Raw genomic sequence first — 25131 nt, forward strand, 5'->3', positions numbered from 1 at the left:
GTGCAACACTAGTGCTCAGAGTTAACGGCCTTTTCCATGTGCTTGTGAGCCCACATTTTCTCTACTTCAGCCCTTCGTGTCAGAGCCAGCCCTGCTGTGGAAACCCTTGGATTATCTCAGCACCTATCTCCTCCCCATCCACTCCTCCCACGATAGCCACTTGGGCTGACTTGCTGCTCTGTTGCAGATGTGTGAATGATCAAGGCTTTCCAGTGTGGCTAAGATCTTCCTAACAGCTGCCCGTTTTCCTGTATGCTCAGAGTTCCTGCCAAACTCAGCAAGACCAGTCTTCACAACATCTGCTAGCCTCTTTACTTCTGTTCTCATAATTTTCTTTGTTGTTGCAAAGGTTGTTTTTTTTTTTTTTCAATCCTTAGGGCCATTTTTCTTCTCTTTTCAATGCTGAGGTGTCCACTTGTCCGTCTTGCACTTAGGAGATGTTCAGACTGCCTAATGGACAGTCAGTGCTTGGCTTTGTAGTATTGAAAACACCATGGGGCAGTAAAGGCAGAGTGCAGTCTCAGCATATGGGTTTTATAAAATATCAAAAGCTTAGTGCATAGTGCAGTTCATTTCCTGCTAAAGGATTGACTATGATTCTATGGTTGAGTGGGAAATTTAAACCTGTAAGAGGTTTCTAGGGTCATCTTTATCATTTGAAAGCTTTTGGAAGTAGCCAGTTGTCTGTCCATAGTAGACCCTGGAGCACAGCCAGAGCATACATTTTGACCTTTATATGCCACAAGAGATGAGCTGATGTCAGTCTGCGGAGCACATGGATGAGGGGGGGTGGTAGGGATGCAACAGCTGCCAAGATGTCGTGGTGAGAACCTGCTTCTTGTCACTGAAGTTTAGGAACAAGGCAATGGGAGCCCCCTTTGGGACCCCATGAGGCTGGGTGAAAGATTGCCCTGTGCTCTTGGGATCCTCTAAACTGCTTCTGAAGTTTATGTTTTATTCTTTTCAAAGTTCTTTATGATATGTTCACATTCTGAGGTCATCCAAGTGAGAAAAAAAACCTTCATGTGTTCCTTTAAAGAAACATTAAATATGAGTTTTTTCTATCAGATACTGTGAAACCTGTGGTGATGACAAGGAATTAAAATCTTTTCATGTCCTCTACCTCATAAGACTTATGCAAAAATTAAAAAAAAAGGTTTATTTATGATTATGTATACAGTGCTCTGCCTGCATGTACACTTATAGGCCAGAAAGAGGGCATCAGATCTCATTATAGATGGTTGTGAGCCACCATGTGGTTGCTGAGAATTGAACTTAGGACCTCTGGAAAAGCAGTCAGTGCTCTTAACCTCTGAGCCATCTCTCCAGCCTGCAAATGTTTTTTAAAATTTATTTATTTATTCACTTTACATCCTGGTTTTATCCCCATCCCTCTTCATCCCCCAGTCCCTCCCTCTGCCTCCTCCCTCCTCTCCTATTCCTCAGTAGAGGGGAGCCCCCCTTCCCATCCACCCCACCTCATCAAGTTGTGTCAGGACTGAGCGTGTCCTTTCACCCTGTGGCCTGGCAAGGCAGTCTCACCAGGGGGAAGTGATTGGAAAGCAGGCAATAGAGTCCATGTAGAGACAGCTTCCGCTCCCCTTACTAGAGGACCCACGTGAAGCCTGAGCTGCTCATCTGCTGCATCTTTCTAGGGGCCCTAGGTCCAGTCCATGCAAGGTCCTTGGCTGGTGTTTCAGTCTCAGCAGGCTCCTCTGGGCCCTGGCGACTTGGCTCTGTTGGTCTTGTGAAGTTCCTGTCACCTCCAGGTCCTTTTCTCTTTCCCCCCACCTTTACACAAGACTTCTTATGTATTGCACAATGTTTGGCCGTGAGTCTCAGCATCTGTTTCAAGGCGTTGCTGAGTGGGGCCTCTCAGAGGACAACTCCTGTCTACAAGCACAGCAGAATATCATTAATAGTGTCAGGGTTGGTTCTCTCCCATAGGGTGGGTCTTGGGTTGGGCCAGGCATTTGGTTGGACATTTCCTCAGTCTCTGCTCTGTCTTTATCCATCTTGTAGGCAGGGTGAATTTTGGGAGTAGATTGGTATTCCCATCCCTCTACTAGGAGACATATCTAGTTATAGGGTGGCTTCTTCAGTCTCTATGGCCCCTGCTAGTAGGAGTCTCTGCTAGAGTCCCCCTCACATCCTCCCGGGAGCCTACTCTGACTTAGGTTTCCAGCTTGTCACAGAGATGCCCCTGCCCGTAGTCCACAGTCTCTCTTTTCTCTGCAGGCCCTTCTGTCCTCCTACCCTGCTCTCCTCAGGTCTGATCTTCACCCTCATTTCTCTCTGTGCTCCCTCTCCTACCTTGTTCCTTCTTTTCCACCACTGCCTCTGTCTATTCTACTTCCCCTTCTGAGTGAGATTTAAGTATCCTCCTTTGGGTCTTCCTTGTTACTTATTTTCTTTGGCTCTGTGCATTGTAGTATGTTTATCCTGTGCTAAATGGCTAAAGTCCACTTATAAGTGAGTACATACCATGTGTGTCTGGGTCTGGGTTACCTCACTCAGGATGATCTTTTGTGGCTCCTTCCACTTGCCTGCCACTAAAATCAGGGACTAGACAAGGTTCTCCACTCTCCTGATAGCTCTTCAATATAGTACTTGAAGTTCTAGCTAGAGCAATAAGACAACCAAAGGAGATCAAGGGGATACAGATCAGAAAGGAAGAAGTCAAAGTATCTCTATTCACAAACAAAATGGTAGTATACCCCGAAAATTTCACCAGAGAACTCCTACAGCTGGTAAACACCTTCAGCAAAGTGGCTGGATATAAGATTAATTAAAAAACAAACAAACAAATAGTAGTCCTCCTGTATACAAATGACAAACGGGCTGAGGAACTAATTAGGGAAACTATACTAGCCACAAATAATATAAAGTATCTTGGTGTAACTCTAACCAAGCAAGTCAAAGACCTGTATGACAAGAATTTCAAGTCTCTGAAGAAAGAAATTGAAGAAGATATGAGAAGGTGGAAAGATGTCCTATACAAATGTTTTAATCCCCCTCCCCCACCTCACTACAACCCAGTAAAACCTTTGTTTACAGAAAGGCCCCACTATATTCTTAGCTTATAGTGGCTGGCCCTCCTCGCTTCATTTCTTGTACACCAGTTCTTTTCAGACTGGCCAACTGAATAAGATTGAATAAGGTTCAACCCCAGACAAGGGCGAAAAAGACACAATTGCCACCTGAGTTAAAATAAAAACCAAGTGCACTTCCTTTGTGTGCTTGTCCTTCGGAGCAGCCCCTTCCCCCCCCCCCCCCCCCCCCCCGCCTACTCTTACCCCCCCATGTCCATTAGAGGCCTCTTTCTCTGTGACCTCAAACTTTCTAACACCTGATACAACCTTTGCACTCAATTCTGTCTCCTACCGTGGTTCTGTTTTTTGCACAGCAAAGAATTGCGATCTGTCCCCAGCGCTTCACTCCCCTGCTAAATTCCTGTTTACTGGAGACATAGCAGTATCTTGTCATCAGCGCGTCACGGCCCTGGTGCTGGCGGGCTTGGCATGCTCTTGACTGACCTGTCTGAGGGAGTGATTCTTCTTCCCCTCTTTAGTGCTGAAACAGCCACTGAGACCATAAAAACAGACAAGTGCTACTTGACAGATGACGTGGCCACTCCTGCCACAGGCATGGCAGGCTCTGGCCTCATATCACTGGGTTTTGTTTTTTTTTTTTAATCTTGTTCCTGGGAAGGAAAATAAAATGAAGTTTTTCACATTTGATTGCAACGAACATAATTAAAAAGTGCCAGGCTATTCAGTTGCTAAGAAATCAATCACATTAATTGGAAAGAAGACTCCTTAACTCTTATTGGACTCTTGGTAATTTAAAATTCAGATCCCTGACAGTTTGTGATAAATTGTCTTCTTTTGGGCAGAACAAGTAAGAAATCCTAATTATCAGTGGATTATTCCAGAGTGGATAGAAAAATCTTGATCAAAGAGATGTTGGAGAGAGGGGGGGGGAGGGGGGTTGGCAGTGGGCAAAGATTTGTGGAAAACATTTTTAAAGCTAAAGGACAAATTCATTTGATGTGACAGAAATAAGAGCGTGTGTTTTTAATATCCTAGGGATGCAAATTGGATTTCCTAAGAAAATGGGGAACTAAGCATATTAGAAAAACTTTACAGGCAAGAAAGTTCTCTAGGCTAATGGAAATTAGCCCTGTTTATTAACTACTCTTGGAGCTTATTTGGGGGAAGACTCTGAGATGTATAGGTTGCTGAGATGGACTGTGAGTAAAGGAGCTTGTCACCATGCTGGACAGTCAGCGTTTGGTGGACTCAGGTGGGAGGAGAGAACGGAGTCTGTATGCACGGTCTCTTTCCCCAAATAAATTAGAGTTTTAAAAAATGTTTTGTAATTTAAGGCTTATGTTTTTAAGCAAGTACTCCACACTGAAGTTTAAGGAAAGCTAGCATGTTTTATCCAAATGAAAAAAAAAAAATTAGGTTACCAGAAATATAGACAGGCTAGTGAATCCACTGGCCTCATCTCTGTTGTTACCTTAGGTGGTTTTATTTCTAGTTTGCCTAAGAGCACCTGAGGTATAGGCTGATTGATACATTGGACTATGCATTTATTTTTAATTAATTAATTTTTAAATTTAAATTAACAAATGAAGTTAAATAAATTAATTTATTACCTGTAGTATCTATTGTAAAGTATATGTTAAAATTACATTATATAGTTATGTAGACAGCTTATAGGGTGAAGAACTGGGATATGCTTCACTCAGAATTGCCTCGCTGATGCTCCAGGGACTTAGGATTCTGCTTTTGTGTATTCACATACATGTGTTTCTGAGCAGCTAAGGCTGACATCCTAATTTGCTTTCTATTGCTATGATAAAACATTTTGACCATAAGCAACCTGGGGAGGAAAGGGTTTATTCCAGCTTACATATTCTGACCAGAGTCTATCATGAAGGAGGGTTAAGGCAGGAACCTGGAGGCAGGAGCTCATGTTCAGGCATGAGGAAGTGCTGCTCACTGGCTTCCTCTCCTTGACTTTTCTCAACCTGCTTTCTTAAATCCAGGACCACCTGCCCAGGGCTGGCACCCCCTACAGCAGCCCATATCGATCATTAATCAAGAAAATGTCCTTCAGGCTTGCCTACAGTCCAACCTGATGAAGGCATTTTCTCAATTGAGGTACATGATTCCTGGGTGTTTGCTTGTTGGCAAACAAGCAAGCAAACAAACAAAAAACTAGCTAGAACCAGTGAGTTGGAGGCATTGGTCAAAGAGATGATGGAGAGAGAGAGTAGAGGGCTGGCAGTGGGCAGCCTTCATGCGGATATGGTGTCTATTTGTAAGAACAAGGATATTACCTTATAGCACAACTATTATTTTTAGGTCTAGTTGGTGTGTGTGTGTGTAGGTACATATGTATGTGTGTATGTATGTATGTATGTATGTATGTATGTATGTATGTATGTGTGTCTGTGTGTAGGTTAGGACAATCTGAGGGAGTCCATCCCTCCTTTGGACACTGCAGCACCGTGGAATCAGACATTAACATATTTACAATTGACAGTTCATACTCAAGTTTTGCTATTCACCTTGCACATCCTTTATGGCTAATTTTTTAGTCCGATATTAACATCCCCCTGTCACACTTAATTGTCATCTAAATATGAGTTAGTTTGTCAACCTCTTATTTATGTTATCAACAGGCTGGGAAAATTTTGAAGGCTGGTTATAGAGTAGAATTTATTCACATAGTTTCCTTGTGGCTTCCTTCTTTAGGATGCATTTACTTTTATTTGTATGAATGCCTGCATCAATGCATGTGCACCACACAAGTGTGCCTGGTGCATGCAGAGGCCAGAAGAAAGTGTCGCATCACTTGGAACTGGACTGACAGTTGTAATCCACCATGAGGGTACTGGGAACTCCGTGAACAGCAAGTGAACTGTTAACCACTAGGCTGCCGTCTCTCTAGCCCTTCCTTGTGGCTTCTTCAGGTCATGTGTTTTGGCATGCCCAGAAGCTTGTCCTGACCTCCACACCATGCAGACACACACACCAAATAGATCTAATTGTGTTGCAGAAGTGATACTGTGTCTTCCATGCATCTGGCAAGACAGTCATGATGCTGGTGTCTTAGGCTTCGTTGATGTCAACTTACTACTTGGCCCTTTGTGAGAAGTAAGTTACTTATAGGGGATATTTTTTTAAAGACTGAATTTCCTTTTCTTTATTGAATAAGGGTTAAATTTCATGAAAAGAAAAGAAAATGCAAGGAGGCAAAGTGATACACTATTTATGCTTACACCTCTCCCATTACAACACTCAAGAATATAAGTTGAGGTGTGTAAAAGTACGTTTTGGAAGCCCTGTGCGAGCAGTTAGAAGATTTATATTGCAGAATTCCTGAAAGTAAACTGGAGAAGGTGAGAAAGCCTGTGTGTTCTGGCTTAGATTGGGAATGTGCCCACCTCATTCCCAGTGCAGCGGTGGGAGGCGACTGCCATGAGGACTGTGATCCCATCAATGGATGGCACATGTATGCATTGACACTGCATGACGCACTGTCTCCAGCCCCCTTCCCGCTCTGCCACTCATACTGTTTATACATGAGGTGAGTAGGTTTGTCATCCATGAGTCTGCTTCAGCACAGGCATAGAAACAATGGAGCCAAGTGGCCTCAGACTGCAAACTCTGAAGCCAGGGGCCCCAACTACCAGAAGCCAGAAGCCAGAAGCCCTTCCTCTAAGATATGTTGTCAGAGTAATGAGCTACTCAGGGCCAAGTGTGCTTTTGCTGAACCGGGAAAAGAATTCTCTGCTCAAGACAGAGGATCTGACTTTCCTTCTGTCTAGCACAAGCTTATTAGATCCCACTATTTTTAGGAGTGCAGCCCTCCAGCAATACGGGACTTTAATCTAATAGGCAGAGCATGAGCAACACCACCCTGTTATGCTTTGAAAGATGTGATAATAACCAAAAGTTAAAGCCAGTGCCAATAACTTGCTCAGCAGAACTGTCCCCAGCAAGTGGATAAAACCTTGGCCTCCATGGAACCAGGTAAAGAGTTGACAGTGTCTTTTTTTTTTCTTTTTCATGATAATAGTAAACCATTTTATTTATTTTTACTAATTAATTTATTCAGATTACAACTCAACTGTTCTCCCATCACTTGTATCCTCCCATTCCTCCCTCCCTCCTTCCTATCCCCACTCTATCGCCCTCCCCTAGGACCATGATCGAGGATGACCTCCTCCCCCACTTTATGGTCACAGGCTATCAAGTCTCATCTTGGTAGCTTGCCTATTCTTTCCTTGCGTGCTACCAGGGCTCCCCACCAAGGAGAGGTTGTCAAATATGGGGCACCAGAGTTCATGTCAGAGTCAGTCCCTGATCTCTTCATATCTGTGGAAATGTCCTGTCCATTGGCTAGATCAGAGTAGGGGTTCCATGTTTACTACTTGTATTGTCCTTGGTTAGTGCAATAGTTTGAGCAGACACCCCTGGGCCCTAATCCACCCATTATGATGTTCTTCTTGTGGGTTTCTAAGATCCTCTGGATCCTTCTATTTCCCCATCTCCTATATGCTCAACCATGTTCATAGCAGCCGTATTCATAATAGCCAGAACCTGCAAACAGCCTCAATGTCCCTCATCTGAAGAATGGATAAAGAAAGTGTGGTACATTTACACTATGGAATACTACTCAGCTAAAAAAAAAAAAAAAAAAAAAAAAAAAAAAAGGAAATCCAGAAATTTATGGACAAATGGATGGAATTAGAAATGATCATACTGAGTGAGTTAACCCGGAAGCAGAAAGACTCACATGGCATATACTCACTTATAATTGTGCGGTGTTGTAACTGTCTGAAAAGTGAGACTTAGTTGAAGTGTAAGAAATGTAGAGGTAAGGATGGGGATGTGGCTTGGTGGGTACAGTGCTATGCACACGGCTCTGGGTTCAATCCTCAGCACCGCACAAACTTGTGCCGGGTACAGTCAGGAGAATCCAAAGTTCTGGGCCATCCTCAGCTATAGTGACTTCGAGCCAGCCTGTGCTACATGAGATATTCTTTAAAAAAAAAAGTTACAGATTATCAGGAGTAATTATGTTGTCTGGGAGAATAACAGGTAGCCAGAGGAGGGGTCATTTCTTTCTGCTGCCTCTTCCCTGACTAAAACCCCTGATTTCTCAAGAGTGAAGTCCTTTATTGAAGCAGAACTCCTCAGGAGCCATTAGGAAGTGACATGTGGCCTACAGATAGTTGGTAGCATCCCGAGTAAGATATCTGCCCTAAAATGTGCTGGAGAGATACCTTTGCCTTTGGGGTGCATTTCAGTTAAAAACAAATTATGTTTTAAAGAAAATGGGTCCATCTGGGTGTGGTGGCATATGTCTGTAATTCCGGCACTCAGGGAGGCGGAGGCAGGCCGATTTACATGAGTTTGATGCTAGCCTGGTCTACAAAATGAGTTCAGGACAGACAGGAATCTCTTACACAGAAGAAAGCCTGTCTGAAAAAACAAAACAAAACAAACAAACAAAACAAAACAAACAAAACAAAAAAAGAAAGAAGGAAGAAGGAAAAATAGATTCATGTTGCAGCTCTTTTCTATTCAGCACCACCCGCTCTCCATTTCCCCTGAAGCCTGCTACGTGGCAGCCATTAAAGTCATTCTGTGTCTTCCACGAGCAAGATTCTTGTAGGTACAGCCAGTTATGAGGACAAGGTCAAGGTTTTGATTTTTTTTTTTTTTTAGGATTTTATTAATTACAATAGATAGAAAATTTGATGTAAACTGAATAAAACATTAAACTATAACTAAATAAAACAAATGAGAAACAAGTGCATTGGTTAATAAAACAGGAAACCCAGAGGCATGGTCTGCCATCCTGTCCTGGGAGCCCACAGGCATGGTCAGCCATCCTGTCCTGGGAGCCTGCAGGCATGGTTAGCCATCTTGCCCTGACAGCCTGCAGGCATGGTCAGCCATCTTGTCCTGGGAACCTGCCTTCCTGATTCTGACACCTATTGTCTTCATTCCCTTGTGATCCCTACATGGGAGCAGCAATTCAGACACTGTCATTGCACGGAGGCTGCTCAGGAGATAGCATGCCTGCCTTGGCCTCTCCTGAGGCACATTCTGACTGAGCTGTCTTAGTACAGGGTCTCACCACTGAGCAACTAGAGGAAAGAATAGTCAGTTGGCTAAATCAAGTCTAGCTGTTGTTGGAACTGAGCAGCAAGGCCAACCCTAGCTAAGCCTTATGGAAACTTGGTAGTTTGTCAAAATATTCTTTTTTTTTTTTTTGAGTCAGATGAAGTAGTGCATGTCACAGACATGAGGACAGGTCATAGAGGCTTTGCTTGACAAAGTTCCAGAGACATCCAACTGTCCAGCATGATCTCTAGACATCCATTAACAGCTGTTGAGGATTTGCTTGACAGAGTTCCAAAGATCGCCAGCTGATGAGCACTGCCCTTAAATATTATGAATGGTCCAGGTGTAATTTTGCCTAAAAACTACTTTGAAATCTATTTTTTCTCCTAAAACTGTCCTTTTCTCTATTTCTCAGCCCTAATGAAATTTACACTGGAAAACTTTTTCCCACAGAGAGTGTTGAAGGAAGGCATCTGGACAAAGGCTTGGGACAATGAGAGAATCTTGGCTTTGACTGGAGCAGTCAGGCAGAAACTGCTTGGAAGAAAGTTAGGACCTTGACACAACAGTACCTGGCTAGATGCTGTTAGGTGCTATTCTTTGAAAGCAATAGAACATGGGCTTGAAACATCATGCTTTACAGATATTTTATAATAGAGGACCCCTTGGTAGTATACCTGTTGGTTTGGGACTGGGAGTAAATCAAGTTTTTTCTTTATTAGAGACCATTTAGCTCAAGCTATGTTGCTATGACAATCATGTAAACACAATGGCTTTAGCCTGGGGGAATTTATGATTAAACTTTCCCTAGTATTGTTCAAGAAATAATAATCAGGTTATGCTGACCATTGCTTGGAAATTGATTGGTCTTTGCTCTATGCTTTATTGTAGGTTATACAGAACTGTTTGTATTTCCTTGTTAGACTGTTCTCTTACTTTATTGATTTCTGAATGCTCTATTGATTGTAAAAGATGAGAAAAATCATGATATAATCTGTAATGAAAAAAATTGAACTTTAATTTTAATTTAAGTAAAGTACTGGGGTTGGCCCAAGGAGGAACAGACACAGAAAAATAAAAGTGACAGCAAGCGAGACAGAGACAGACAGACAGTAAACATGTGAGAGAGACAGAAAAAGTTCTCCTGGGCTTTAAGGCCTTCAGTTTGTACCACATATGCCTGGGTCTCAGTATTTTTCTTCCATTCCTTAACCTCTTCTCAACAGCTGGTTCTTGTTATAGCCAGTTGTTCCCCAATGGTTGGTTTCCCTTAACCAGCTGTTCACCACCTGCTCAATTCTCCCTACCTCGGATCCACCAAGACTTTCTCTTCTCTCCTCTTCACTGTTCCCAGTGCTGGTCTGCGGGAGCAGCAAGTGTCTACATTTAATCCTAGCATTTCAGAAAGTTGAGACAGGAGCATCACAAGTTTGACGCTGTCCTGGACTACATGGTAAGATCTTGTCTCAAACAAAAACAAATTCTGACTTTTAGAAATTCAGTTACTATATTTTATTTAATAACTAATACTGGTTAAAAATACTTACATGGTTTCTTTTTTAAAAAGGTTAATTTTTATGTGTATGAATGTTTGCTTGTATGTATGTCTGTGTGCCCTGTACATGTCTGGTACCCACGGGGGTCAGAACTGGGTATCAGATCCTGAGGAACCAGAGTTATAGACAGTTTTGAGCTGCCGTGTAGATGCTGAGACTCAAGCTGGGATCCGCTGCAAGAGCAGCCCAGTGCTCGCAGCCTCTCAAGCATCTCTCCAGAGCCCTACGTATCTACTTTTAATCCCACAGTTTAGCATTTCTTTTTTTTTACATTTATTAATTTCATATATTACATCCTGACCAGTTTTTCCTCGTTCCACTCCCTCCAGTCCCTCTTCCTCCTCTCTTTCCCCCCACACCCCACCCCCTACAGATCTATTCTTCTTCTGTTTCTCTTAAAAACAAAACAAAAAACAAAAGAAGAGCTGGCCACCCAGGGGTATCCACTGAACATTCAGTTGTGTAAATGTACTCCCTTTTTGTTTGGATCCACTTTTTTTTGGATCCCTCAGTTGAGGGATATCTAGGTTGTTTCCAATTTCTGGCTGTTATAAATAAAGCTGTGCTGAGAGTTGTAGGGAAGGGGGCGGGGATGATACAGTAAGAGTGAGCACAAACCCTTGTATCAAGGCAGGATGAGGCAACACAGTAAGACATAAAGGGTCCCAAGTGCAGGCAAAAGTGTCAGAGACAACCCCACTCCCAGTATTGGGAGTCCTACAAGAACATCCGTAAGACACGCACAGGACCTAGCTGAGACCCACATAGGGTCAGTGTTTGTCTCTTTAGTCTCTGTGAGCCCCTATGAGTCCTGCTTAGTTGATGCTGTGGGCCATGTTCTCGACCCCTCTGGCTACTACAATCCTTCCTCTTCCTCTTCTGCGGGGTTCCCGTGGCTCTGCCTAACAGTTGGCTGTGGCCTCTGCATCTGCTCCCACCAGCTGCTGGATGACACCTCTCTGATGACGATTGGGCTAGGGACCAATCTATGAGTATGGGAGAATATCATTAAGAATTATTATCATTATTATTTTGCTAGTTGAGATGGGTCTCTGGGCTATCCTGCCTCTGGTTTGCAGCCATCCAGGCAATGTCAAGTGTCAGGCAGGACAGATAGTAGGTTGAAGGGTTTGTCCTTAGGTTGATGTCTCAGTCCCATTGCTTGGAGCTTCTGGTTACAGAGCCTTGACCAGTTCAGGTTCTGTGTCCTCGCAATACTAGAAATCTTCACTAGTGTCACCCTAGATTCAGTGACGCTGCCATTATACTGGGTTTCTATATCGCTGGTGAAATGCCCCCTAATTCTAGTCATCTCTCCCAGTTTTCTCTCCCTCCATCCCCCGCATTTATTTCCCCTTACCAGGAAGATCCTTGCATTCCCTCCCTCCCCCCACCCCGCCCCCTGTAACCTCTTTGTTACTGAGCCTCTCTGTAGACTGTAGCATGGTTATCCTTTAATTTAATAGCTAAAATCCACTTATAAGTGGACACATACCATGTTTGTCTTTCTGGGATTGTGTTACCTCTCTCAGATGATCTTTTCTAGTTCCATCCATTTGTCAGCAAATTTCATGATGCCTTTTTTTTTTTTTTAAACAGCTGAGTAATACTCAGTTGTATAAATATACCACATTTTTTTGTTTTGGGGATCCATTTTTTCAGTTGAGGGATATCTAGGTTGTTTCCAATTCCTGGCTATTATAAATAAAGCTGCGCTGAGAGTTGTAGGGAGGAGCGGGGATGAAAGGTCTGGGAGGGAGCAGGAGCTCCACAGGGAGACCATCAAGACCTGCGGATCTGGACAAATGAGGGCTTGCACAAATTGATGCACCAGGCAAAGGCAATGCATGCAGAGAACCAAGACCCTCTGCTCAGTTGTAACTGATGCTCTGCCAATTCTCCACATGGCAGGGAGGGAGGACTGCTGTTGAACCTCTGACATGCACTCTGGTACCCACAATTTGGTCACCACCCCTTGGCAAGACAGGCTAACGGGCACACAGAGGAAGGAGATGCAGGTTATTCTGATGATACCTAACAGGCTGTCACCAGACAGTTGAGGTAGGAGGCTTCCTCCCCCCATTAGAGGTCTAGGGGAGGGGAATAGGCAGAAGAGGGAGGGAGGGTGGGGATGGGAAGATAAGAGGGAGGGGATAAAAACTGGGATGTAATGTGAATAAATTACAATAAATAAAATATACATTTAATAAAAAATAAATAAAGCTACTATGAACATAGTTGAGCAAATGTCTTTGTGGTAAGATGGAGTGCCGTTTAGGTAATTGCTTAGGACTGCTATGTCTGGGTCTTCAGGGAGATGGATTCCCAATTTTCTGAGAAACCACCATACTGGCTTCCAAAGTAGCTGTACAACTTTGCACTCCCTACCAGGAAGGGAAAAATGTTTGCCTGCCTCTGCCTCCTGAATGCTGGGATTAAAGGCGTGTGCCATCAGTGCCTGTCCTCCTGTCTCTTTTTATTAATTTTTGTTTGAAGTTGATTGTGTTAGACCAACTTATTTTTTTTTTTTAGGTCCATTTCCTTGGGAAATCTTTTTCTAATCCTTTACTCTGAAGTAATGTTTATCTTTGAGGTTGAAATGTATTTCTTGTGTGCAACAGAAGGATGGATCCTATTTTCACTTCTGTTCTGTTAGTTGGTATTTTTTTATTGGGGAATTGAGTCTATTGATATTGAGAGACATCAATGACCAATGACTGCTAATTTTCTGTTATTTTATTGTTGTTGTTGGTAGTAGTGGGTGTGTGCTTCCCTTCTTTTGGTTTTGCTGGTATGAGATTATTTCCTGGTTTTCGTAGGTGTAGTTGACCTACTTGGGTTGGAGTTTTCCTTCTAGTATCTATTGTAGGGCTGACTTTGTAGATAGATGTTTAAATTTGACTTTATTGTAGGATATCTTGTTTTCTCCAACTATAGTCATTGAAAATTTTGATGGGTGTAGTAGTCTGGTCTGGTATCTGTGGTCTCTTAAGAGTCTGTAGGACATCTGTCCAGCCCTTTTGGATTTTAGAGTCTCCATTGAGAAATTGGGTGTAATTCTTATAGGTCTGCCTTTATATGCTACTTGGATCTTTTCCTTTGCAGCTTTCAATATCATTTCTTTGTTCTGTATGTTTAGTGTTTTGATTATTATGTGGCATCTCTATCATCTACATGAAGTTTGTTTTAAGGTTGCTTCAGTTGTATTCAGGGCCTGCAGTAGAAGGATAGCTGGGTTCTGGTGCTGACATTTGGCCATAGCTGTTTGTGGTTTTAAGCTGATGTTTAGGTATCTGGGTTCGGAGTAATTATAGGTCTAGGTGCCAATTCCTGAGTTTATCTTTGTTGGACAGGTGTTTCCCCCTTGTTTCCATTTCCTTTCTGGTGTTCTAGACTGAGTGGCCTGCAGTTCTGGTGGCTGATGTGTCCTCTGATCCAGCAAGGTGCCTCCACTGAGGTTCTGGCAGCTTGTGTGACCTATGGGGTTCTGGGTTGCCTGTGTGGCTTTTGGTAAAGTCAGGAGCTTCTGTTGGAGTTATGGACCAGCATATAGTGACCAGGAGGGAAGTGGCTGTTGGGAGTAAGCTGGGCAGATTCTCAGGGACTCTTGCGGGTGCTCTTATGGGATTCTGGGGGCTGGCCTGATCTCTAGTAGAGCATGAGGCTTCTGCCAGAGTCTGGGCTCCTGTGTGGCCTCTGGTAAAGCAGAGGGATTCTGCTGAAGTTGTAGGCTGGGATGTAGCATTCTTATTTGTTAGAGCACAGTTTTTGTTTCATAATGCTGTAGCTGTATAGAAAATTTTTTTTTGAGACACGGTAGCCTTGGGCTGTCCTGGACTCACTTTGTAGCCCAGGCTGGCCTTGAACTTACAGAGATGTGCCTGTCTCTGCCTTCCCAAATGCTGGGATTATAGGCGTGTGCTAAAATGCCTGGCACATTGTTTTTGTTTTTAAAATAATTTATTTTTATTTTGTATGTATTTTTTAATGCATCTGTGTTTCGTCTGAATGAGAGTGTATGAGGGTGTTGGGTCATTTTGTTTGTTTGTTTGCTCGTTTTTGAGACAGAGTTTCTCTGTGTCACACTGGCTGTCCTGGACTCTTTGTAGACTGGGCTGACCTCGAACTCACAGAGATCTGCCTGTCTCTGCCTCCTTAGTGCTAGGATTAAAGGTGTGTGCTACCATGGCCGGCCCCTGGGTGTTGGGTCTTGTGGAACTGAAATTGCAGACAACTGTTTAGTACAAAATTTTTACAATAAGGATTGGGGTCGGGGATGGTGGTGCTCACGTTTAATTCCAAAACTCAGGAGACGGAGGCAGCCAGGTCTATTTAAGACCAGCCAATGCTACATAGTGAGATCCTGTCTCATAGCAAGCAAACAAAATAGCATGATTAGGGAAAAAAGATTCTATTCAAAACAAAGCCTCTCTTATACATGTATTCCTCTGTGCTTTATTTTAAATACGTTAACTTAAAATGATGTTCGTCTTTTTTTTTTTAATCTATGGTAAAATACTAGGACAACATCTCTTCAAAATAAGGTTCATCACATATGTCAAATTTCCAATTAAAAATGATCCTTCAGTTTCCATTAAATGGAAAAAAATTCATTGTAACATAAATGAAAAAGAATTGCTAATTGTCATTTTAAAGTAAAACCAGCAAGTACGATAGTGGCTTACATTGCCCTTAAAACAAAAACTTTGAAAGAACCAGCTATAGTTTACAAAAGTTTAGTTGGTTTAGACCATTTGGCACCAGCAAAAGACCTGCTGGATACCAGCTCTGTGCATCACACTCTTTCCATCCTTCTCATGGCTACCACTGCCAACCTTTGTTGGTTGAATATACATGGCAGTATTGATAGCCATGGGAAAATAACATACATTCATGCCTAACTAATAGGTGAAGGTGAGATAAACCTGTTTTTTGTTTAGATCACAAGTGGGGCGTGAGAAAAAGACTTGTGAGAGAGCAGGTGATGTTTATCCTCTTAGAGGTCGAACCACTACGTGGAGGAGCTTGGTTGTTAACCAGCTGAAAAACATCCTTGAACAAATGCTAAGAGGAGGTATAAATGTGAGCCAAAAACAAGAAGGGGGGCTCTGGAGACTGGGGATAGTTTTGGCTTTTCATTGCTCCACTTCAAGGCGCTCCTAGAGAGAACCGCTGGAGGGAAGGCTTTGGGGCTCTGGGCTCCTGCTGAGGTTCAGGGTTCTGGTTCCAGCAGAAGAAATCCTGCTGATTATGCCAAGAGAATCGTTCCTCAGAACTGATATTCTTACAGTTTCATTATTGTAGTCTTTAATCTTCTTTTTCTATTGTTTAGGTTAGTCGGGTTATCAGTGAGGTACTCTCAGTTAATAAGTTTGTAATAAAATATATTTGTTAAGAAAATTGAGCCTACAAATAGGCATTAAATTTCCTGGGTGGAGATGCAACTCAGTGGTAGAGCACTTGATTAGCAATATAAGGTGCAGGGTTTAATCCCTATTAGTTTAAAAAAAAGAAAAGAAAGAAAAAAGAAAGAAAGAAAGAAAGAAAGGATCTACCATAGCAATTGGCCAGTGTTTCCCTGCAGCCTCCCTGAGCTCCTGGGGAATTGTTTCTCTAGAGACTTGTGGAATTGAAAGACTGAGATATTCAGGCAAGGAAATCTCAGCTTGGAGCCCTGATGATTCCAGTGTAGAATGGTGTCGTTGTGCTTGGCTGAGATGGTTTAATACTTATTCTTAAACAAAGAGCCTCATTAAGAGGCTTGGGAAGCACTGTTACTTCGATGTCTTTCCTGAAAGATGGAAGAAATTTAGGCATCTTGAGAGGCAGGCAGAGTCCCGCCCGTCTTCCTCTTTCTCTCTCTCCCTCTCTTCCTCCCTCCCTCCCTCTCTCAGTGGTTTAAATATCTTATATTCCACTGAGCTTATTAACACTACAAATGTATGTGGTGCTTTGATTAGGAATGACCCCGTAGAGTCATGCATTTGAATTCTTAGTCACTATATGAGTAGGGTTGGGGGGTATGGCCTTGTTGGAGGAAGCGTGTCATTAGGGGTGGGCTTTGAAGTTTCAAAAATCCATGCCAGGCCCAGTCTCTCTCTCTTTTGGCCCGTGGATCAGGACGTAGCTCTCAGTGCTTCTCCGGCACCTTGCGTGCCACCATGCTGTACACCATGAGAGTGGATTAAACCTCTGAAGCTCTAAGCGAGCTCCCAATTAAATGCTTCCTTTTACAAGAGCACAAGAGGCGCCTTAGTCCCAATGTGTCTTCGTAACAATAGGACAGTGACTAAGACAAAGTACAGAGAGCCTTGTTTCAGCTTGTGATCAGATTTAAGCTGTAAATAAGGAATTTTCAGGGCCTCAGAGATAGCTCATCCGTTAAGAGTGCTCACTGCTCCTTCAGGGGACCGGAGTTCGAGCCCTAGCATCCACACCATTGGCTCACAATTGTCTGTAAGTCCTCCTCCAGGAAATTTGATACTTCTGGCTTCCATGAGCACTGCACTTATGTGCACATACATAGACACACACGTGCATATACATAAATAAATAAATCTTTTAAAAAATAAATCTTTAAAAACACAAGAACTTTTCAAACATGAGTAATGCAGAAATGTCCTTAAGCAATCAGATTAGAACAGCTGCCTCTGAATATCACCTTACTCTGGAAGGTCTGGCCATATGTTTGAATTAAAATGAAGAATTTCTCAAAATAAGCCACAAAATTTAGAGGCTACTCTATATTTAAATTAAAGCAATCTTAAGTCCAGTGCCTGAAACACCCAGCCATTGCAACTCTTTAAATAAAATAATTTTAATACAACTTTCTTTTCCAGAGACAAGAAGGAAGACAATTTGTAAAATGTGGTCCTAAACACCTCATGGTAAAATAAGAATATATTGTTGAGTTCCACCTCCTTGAAACAGGCTACTTTCTGAGGGAAATCTTTAAGTGTCTCCCAGCATGGGGTTACCAAGGCCAAGTTCTAACATGATTTACAAAGGCTAAGCAGCTATACCTTGGAGGAATTTGAGGGAGTCTCACCAAAGGATGTAGATTCTACTTTAAAACTGAGGCAAGGAGGTAGGGATTTAGCTGTCAGTACCGTGCCTGCCTACAATGCAGGAATCCTTGGGTTATGTCCCAGCGCTGCATAGGCTGAACATAATGATACACACTTGAAGCCCCAGTGTCCCCACACTTGAAGTCGGGAAGTGTAGACAGAAATATTAGAAGTTGAAGGTCATCCTCAACCGCCTAGGAAGTTCCAGAACAGCCTGGGAAATATAATATCCTGTCTTTTTTTAAAGTTCTTTATTATTATATATAGTGTTCTGCCTTCATATGTATATCCACAGGCCAGAAGAAGGCATCAGACCATGTTATATATGGTTGTGAGCCACCATGTGGTTGCTGGGAATTGAACTCAGGACCTTTGGAAAAGCAGACAGTGCTCTTAACCACTGAGCCATCTCTCCAGCCCCCAATATCTTGTCTTAAAAATAAAAAATCCACAAACAGAAAAATGGCCACAAAGGCTGGAAATATAATCCAGCAATTGGGTGCCTGCCTGGCATGCACTGACACAGGGTATCAAGCAGACCCACTGGGCCTGGCATGCACTGACACAGGGGATCAGGCAGACCCACTGGGCCTGGCATGCACTGACACAGGGGATCTGGCAGACCCACTGGGCCTGGCATGCACTGACACAGGGGATCAGGCAGAGCAGCTGAGCCTGGCATGCACTGACACAGGGGCTCAGGCAGAGCCGCTGGGCCTGGCATGCACTGACACAGAGGATCTGGCAGAGCCACTGGGCCTGGCATGCAATGACACAGGGGATCAGGCAGAGCCGCTGGGCCTGGCATGCACTGACACAGGGAATCAGGCAGAGCCACTGGGCCTGGCATGCAATGACACAGGGAATCAGGCAGAGCCACTGGGCCTGGCATGCAATGACACAGGGGATCTAGCAGAACTGCTGGGCCTGACATGCACTGACACAGGGGATCTGGCAGAGCCACTGGGCCTGCTTTAGCTCCTGTTCTGTGCGGATCTCCATCTCCAGCGCCAGTGTCCTGCTCCAGGAGAGATCTTTTCCCTGCTGGGAGTTCAGTGACCAGAGCCCTCTGTTTGAATAATGGGGGACAGACTTCACAGAGTTACGATGGCTAATCTTGGTTTTCAACTTGACCTACCTGGGAAGAGTGAACCACAATGGAGGAATTGCCTCCAGCAATCCTCCAAAATCCCTGTGGGTGGCGCCATGCCAGGGCAGGTGGGTCTGAGCTGTGTAGGAAAGGTAGTTAGTTGAAGGGGAGCCTGTTGAGTAAAGAGCACTGTTCTATAGTTTCTGCTTTGGTGTCCCTGGATGATGGATTCTAATCTACACAATGAAATCCTTTCTTCCCCAAGTTGCTTTTGGTCCTGGTGTTTATTACAGCAAGAAACTCAACTAGAACAAGAGTATCTCAAAGCTGAGGACCAGAGAGATGGCTCAGAGAGCAAAGGGTTCTCACTGTCAGGCATGGCCTGAGCTTGATCCCCAGGGCCTAATTGGTAGAAAGACCACTACCACCCATACGTTGTTCTCTGACCTCCACATGTGCACTATGGCAGGTGCTCTTGCTTGTACACATACAATAAGTAAATGGCTAAGTAAATATAATAATAAGAAAATTACAAAATCAAACATGAACAGGCATAATCCACAGGTTCATGTTCTGGGTTTTCACCATGGGTTGGTAGACCTAGGGCTGGAGACCTTCATTCTACTGTAAATCACATCTAATGTCCATCCTATTCACTGCCTGGAGAAACAGGCACTGTATTTAACAACAAGACCTCCGTGTAAAACATTGCAGTGTTACAAAATATTAACAATATTGGGCAGACCAGGCGCATTCTCTTTTTATTCTCACTTTAATCAGCACATGCGAAATTGACGCTGACATGGTGAGGAATGGGTCCTTTCTCTATGGTGATGTAAAGACTAAAGAGGCAGAAAAGTTAAGACTTAGGTACTCAGGCGAGTTTCTGTGAAGGCGGGAGCTTTCACAGCAAAGCTTAAAGAGACCGGCTCTCCAGAGCGGGTCCTGAGATTATATCCAATTCTGTCTGGCAGAGGCTAACCTTTTCTATGTTTGGAGGTGAAATGAGTTCCCCTTTTGTGGCTGCTGCAGAGGATTGGATAAGCTAGACCAAGAATGGGGAAGTGATTGGTTTTCACCACAGGAGTCCCAACCCTGCCTCCCTCAACCCATCTGTACATTTGCACAATCCCCTCCAACACCAGCTCCTTTCACCACGTCTGCATAATGGAAGCTTCTCCCCATGGGAAAAAGCCTGTTATTTATGGCTGAAATGTGAAATGCTCCCCCCCCCCCCCCCGGGCTTAGTTTCATGTGGTGTTGAGAAAGCTTTAGAAGGCCACAGGATGGTGAGAAAGCTAGGAAGTCAATACAGCCGCCCGGGGCACCAGCACAGCAGGTGCCACTGCCATGCTGAGGACAGACTAGTAACCCACTCACCCTCCACATAGAGCTGAAGAGCGAGAACTATATCCCGCTTTCTCCTTTCTTTCCAACCTCAAACCTCTTGATGGTGCTTCTGATTGGCTGCCCCCAGTGAATTCTAGGAGGTGGGGTTTGCAGAGGCAGGGCATCCTGGGCTCCTGTGTCCCCTAGCACCCTACCAGCTAGACAATACACATCTCCAACTGTACACTCTAACCTCCCGGAGGTTGCCCTTTGATACTTAGGAACACGATTCCTGGACTCATTTGCCTTTTTTCTCTCAGATCTCATATGCGATTTGTGAAGGTCAGATTCTTGGTACATCAGGCCACAAAACCCCATTCATGATGACTGGTTTTTTCAGATAATCTCTAGTCTAATGTCCTTTCAGATAGTTAAGTGCTGTTTCTTTAAAAAAAAAAAAAGCCAGTATGTTAGCTGGCTTTCTTGTCACTGTCATCAACACCTGAGAGACTACCCATGGAGGAATGATGTGTTTTAGCTCATGGTTGTGTGGCCTTCTCTGGATGCATGAGCAAGTATAGGAACGTATGATAGAGGAGTTTGTTCACTCCACGGAAGAAAGAAAGCAGAAAAAGGAGGCAGGGGTGAGGCCCGGGAAGCACCTTTAGGAATGTGCTCTCTGCAAACTTGCTGCGTTTACAACCACTGTGGAAACACGCCTTGGGTGTCGACGAGTATGGATTTTCTTTTTTATAAAAAAGGTGGGTCCATGCCAAGGTACACCCCTGAGGATTTATTTCACATGACAGATCTGGTATAAGGAGGTTTCCTGGGGGGGAAGGGAGAGGTGTGAGGGCCTGGAGAAGGGGTAGAGGCAGACAAGTGGGCAGGCAGGCAGGAGGATGGACGAGGGCTGACCATGAGAGGACAGAGAGGGAGAGGGAGAGAGAAGCAGGGAGAGAGCAAGAGCGAGAGCGCGCACGCGCGCGAGAAAGAAAGAGAGAGAGAGAGAGAGAGAGAGAGAGAGAGAGAGAGAGAGAGAGAGAGAGAGGGCGCACTGGGGTGGTGGGCAGTCCTTTTATCAGGCCCCACAGACCTGTTGCACCTGGCAGTGGCAGCAGCAGGTGATAAGCATTTGCTAGGTTTTGGAGGGCAGGCCAGCAGAATTGCCTGCACACTATCAGAGACTTCATCCCGAATGTGGTCCTCACCATCTGTGGGCTGGAGTCCTGGAATGAATAGAAAGTGAAGAAAGAGCTTCCTGACTGCGGATGCGATGTGTGAGCAGCCACCTCACGCTCCTACTGCCACGATGTCCCCTCCACGATGGGCTGTTCCATCAGACTGTGAGACAAAACAAACTAATGCATTCCCAGTGGTCCACTTACTGTAGCTGGGATCCAGGTCCTAAAGTTCTCACACATCTTCAAACAACCTCAAACAGCTAAGGTCCCAAGTTCAACACACAAGCCTAAGACATTTCACGTGTACATCATAACAAGGGGGACTAGTTTTCCTCCAGCAGTGGGAGGGCTTGCTGTTTCTTTGACTTGCCCTTAAGACGGATGTTACTTAAATAAATTAGAAGGCATTGGTGATGACTCAGTGGTTAAAAGCACTGGTTGCTCATTCAGAGGACTCAGGTTCAATTCTCAGCACCCACATGGCAGCTTACAATGGTCTGTAACTCCAGACAACAACTCTCTGTAACTCCAGATCCAACAGCCTAATACAGACGTACATGAAGGCAAAAACCACCAGTGCACATGCAATAAAAATAAATTAAACTGAAGAAAAGGAAAGAAAGATGTTACTCATGTAGGGGAGACAAAAAATAAAACAAAACAAAAAGCGTGCTATCTTAGGACTGGGCCTGAAAATTCAATGGCCATGAGCCAAGATAACAAGAGAAAAATCACCCACAGGCAGCGTGTGGTGTGCCAACAGCTCACAAGGAAATGAAGAACAAAAGAGTGAGGAAGAACAAAGGAATGTCGGGGCCCCAGGTCTTCTATGTTAGGCTGAGCAAAGATGGGCGGAAAGGCTGACTGAACTCAGTGGGAGCTGAAGAAAGATAGGAATTCCGAACCTGTTTATGTAGATTTTATGTAGAATTCTGTCAGCTGTGGAACCCACAGAAGAGTGTTTTTTTTTTTTCCTTGCTGTAGGTCAGACATCTTCTATTCGGGACTTTTAGCCTTCTATTTTGAGGAAGAAGAGAGGAGATTGAAAGTCACTTGTTTTCCTTTTGTCTACTTTTGTCTGATGCTTTTCTGTGCTATGGATGGACCAAAGCCTCTCAGATGCAGAGCGAGTGTTCCATGACCCAGTTGTAGAACCAGTTTTAGACTGGTCTTCCTGCAACTTCTTCTTTAAAAAGTGTCTCCACAGCCCTGTCTTCCACCCGGTGGCCTCTGTTCACTCTCAGTCCATTCGGAGAGGGGTTTTGGTGACAGCTTGTCCTCTAGGAGTGGGACTCTGTGGCTGGAAATCCCTGGCTCTGTGCCTAGCACGTGTAAGGTCTGCTTGCCAGCCTGCAGCCTACATTTCCGTGTATGTTTGGAGAAATCAATTGCAAGGGTCTCTTTCCTTTCTCTCCCCTAGAGATGTTACAGGCAGTAAAAGTGTCCAAATTTGTGAGAAATTGGAATAATCAAGACTTACCTGGATGGAATGCTATTAAGGACAGAGATTCATGCCAGAACGCCTTTCATCGGAGACACTCAGGGTCTGTTAACAGATTAAAAGTAGTAAAAGACACCGGCCTAGAGATTTTCATTATCTTGTGCTCTGAAGACTCAGATTTCATTGGTTTGATGGGTCTGAAAACACATTTTTATTGCTAGGGGCATAGAAGCCTCGAGCAGTGTTGTTAATAAAGCAAGGTGAGTTATAAGCACTTGTCTGATAGAGGGTAAATGTACCATACTCCGTTTTAAGAAAAATATAATATAAAAGTCTTACCATGGAAGAAAATCTTTATATGATCTTTTAAGAAAACTTTAAGAAAAATAAAGACATGACACTATATTAAATTTAAAGCCAGTGACTTATAAGCAGAGAAAAGCAAAGGCAGTCTGATTAAGGCTGCTGCAGTGTTCTGACAGGTTTTTATGTCTCGCCTGTTCTCTGGCCTCCTTAGCTCATAAGCTTTTAGGGCACACAGGAAACTCCATTCCGATGTAGTACAGAGAACACGCACTGAGAGGTTCTCAATAAACAGGCATTAAATCCTGAATCCAGAAGGGACCTTGAGACGCCCTCTCTTCACTCCTCCCTCTCCTGGGAGGACTGCGTTTTAACCAGCCCAGAACAACAGACTTTTCCCCCTTTAAATCTCTAAAGTCAGAGACTTCATGACATGAATTAACTTCTAACATTTGCCTGGTGTTCTCTCATGGTTTTGTTTTGTTTTGTTGTTTTTTAATCATTTAGCTGTTTTAAGATGTAACGATAGAGGGCCAGCTGGATGCACAAAACATGTAGAGATCCCAGCTCTTTCCCATGTTGCTAAACTGACATTCCGCACCTATGTGGTGACTCCCACCCTCTCATTCTCTTCCTATCTCCCCATCCCCCGTAGACTCTATGTGCTGCTTCTATTTAGCAGCTTCAGGTGAGGTCATCCAGACTTGATTATTATGTCACCTGCTCGTTTCATTTACCACAGTATCCTTAAGACTCATCTGTGTGGTAGCAGGTGACATATTTTCTTCCTTTTAAAAGGGTGAGTAATAATATTACGTAGGTATAGCCCACATTCCTTTCGTTACCCTTTCACTCACTGGGAGATGTCTGGTCAAAACTGCCTCTTGAGTCCTGTGAACAGAGCCGCTGTCAGCATGCCTCTTTGAGAGTCGGCTTTCAGTTCTTCTCATATACCCAGATGTGCGGTGTAGCTATGGTGGGTAATCACGTGGTTGCCACCTTCACTCAGCTGGGAAGTGGGAAACCCAACTGAGGAACTGCCTTCATTGGGCCGGCCTGTGGGCATGTCTGTGGGTCAATGTCTTGATTGGTAATTGACTCATAAAGGCCCAGCCCACTGTGGGCGGTACCATCCCTGGGCAGGTGGGCTTGGGCTTTAAAAGAAATATGTCTTAGTGTTGAGTCTGTGAATAAGTTAATAGACAGTGTTTCTCTCTGGTCTGTGGCTCTTAGATTGGCTTCCCTCCATGATGGAGTTTGATGTGGAAGTGTAAGTCAGGGAATTCCTTTGTTTCCTGGCCCCTGCCAGGGCTGCTTTTGGTCATGTTTATCGAAGCAGCAGAAAGCAAACCAGAACAGCAGATCCAATGGTGAAGTCTGCTTTTACTCTCTTGAGCCCACCACACTGTTTCCCACAGTGACTCTAGGGCAGCTTTACATTTCATTGGTTGTGCATGAGAGCTCAGTTCCCTGCCCCCTTCCCCCGCCCCCTCCCCCCACCCCATTCTCTCTAAATCTTAGTATTGATTTGAATTTCACCAGCTACGGATGGCAGTGGACATTCATGTGTTGGTTATCTGTGTGACTTTTCTAGAATGTCTATTTGGGTTGTTTGCCAGCGTTATTTCAGATGGGCCATTTTTACGTTGCACAAGCTGGGACTAAGTGTTGAACTCCTGGAGTCATGGGACCCTCCCTGTTCAGCTTTCTGAGAATCTGAGACTGTGGCACTGGCCTTATCTAGCACATATGACTACTCTTCTCTCAACTGGGAAGGTGCCTCCATAAGAGAGGCCTGTTAGTAACTGTGTAGTACACTTTATTAATTAGAGATTGATCTGAGAAGGCTCAGCCCACGGTGGCGGGGTTGCCATTCCTGGCCAGGCGGTCCTGGGATGTATAAGAAAGCAGGCTGAGCAATCAAGCAAGCAGCACTCTTCCATGCCCTCTGCATCCGTTTCTGCTTCCGGGTTCCTGTCTTGAGTTATTGTCCTGACTTCCCTGCATGA

The 25131-nt window shown here is 44.1% G+C and overlaps 1 long non-coding RNA gene across 1 annotated transcript; it reads right to left on the reverse strand.

Moving 5' to 3' along the window:
- Positions 1-256: 256 nt before the first annotated feature.
- Positions 257-23761, reverse strand: LOC311608193. Its single transcript, XR_014782869.1, has 3 exons — positions 23317-23761; positions 22859-22924; positions 257-3703 (listed from the first exon to the last, which is right to left on the reverse strand). It is a non-coding gene; the product is annotated as an uncharacterized lncRNA (long non-coding RNA).
- Positions 23762-25131: the final 1370 nt, after the last annotated feature.

The sequence above is a fragment of the Acomys minous genome, assembly GCF_964271855.1.
Source record: "Acomys minous genome assembly, chromosome: 2".
In the NCBI taxonomy this organism is placed as follows: Eukaryota; Metazoa; Chordata; class Mammalia; order Rodentia; family Muridae; genus Acomys; species Acomys minous.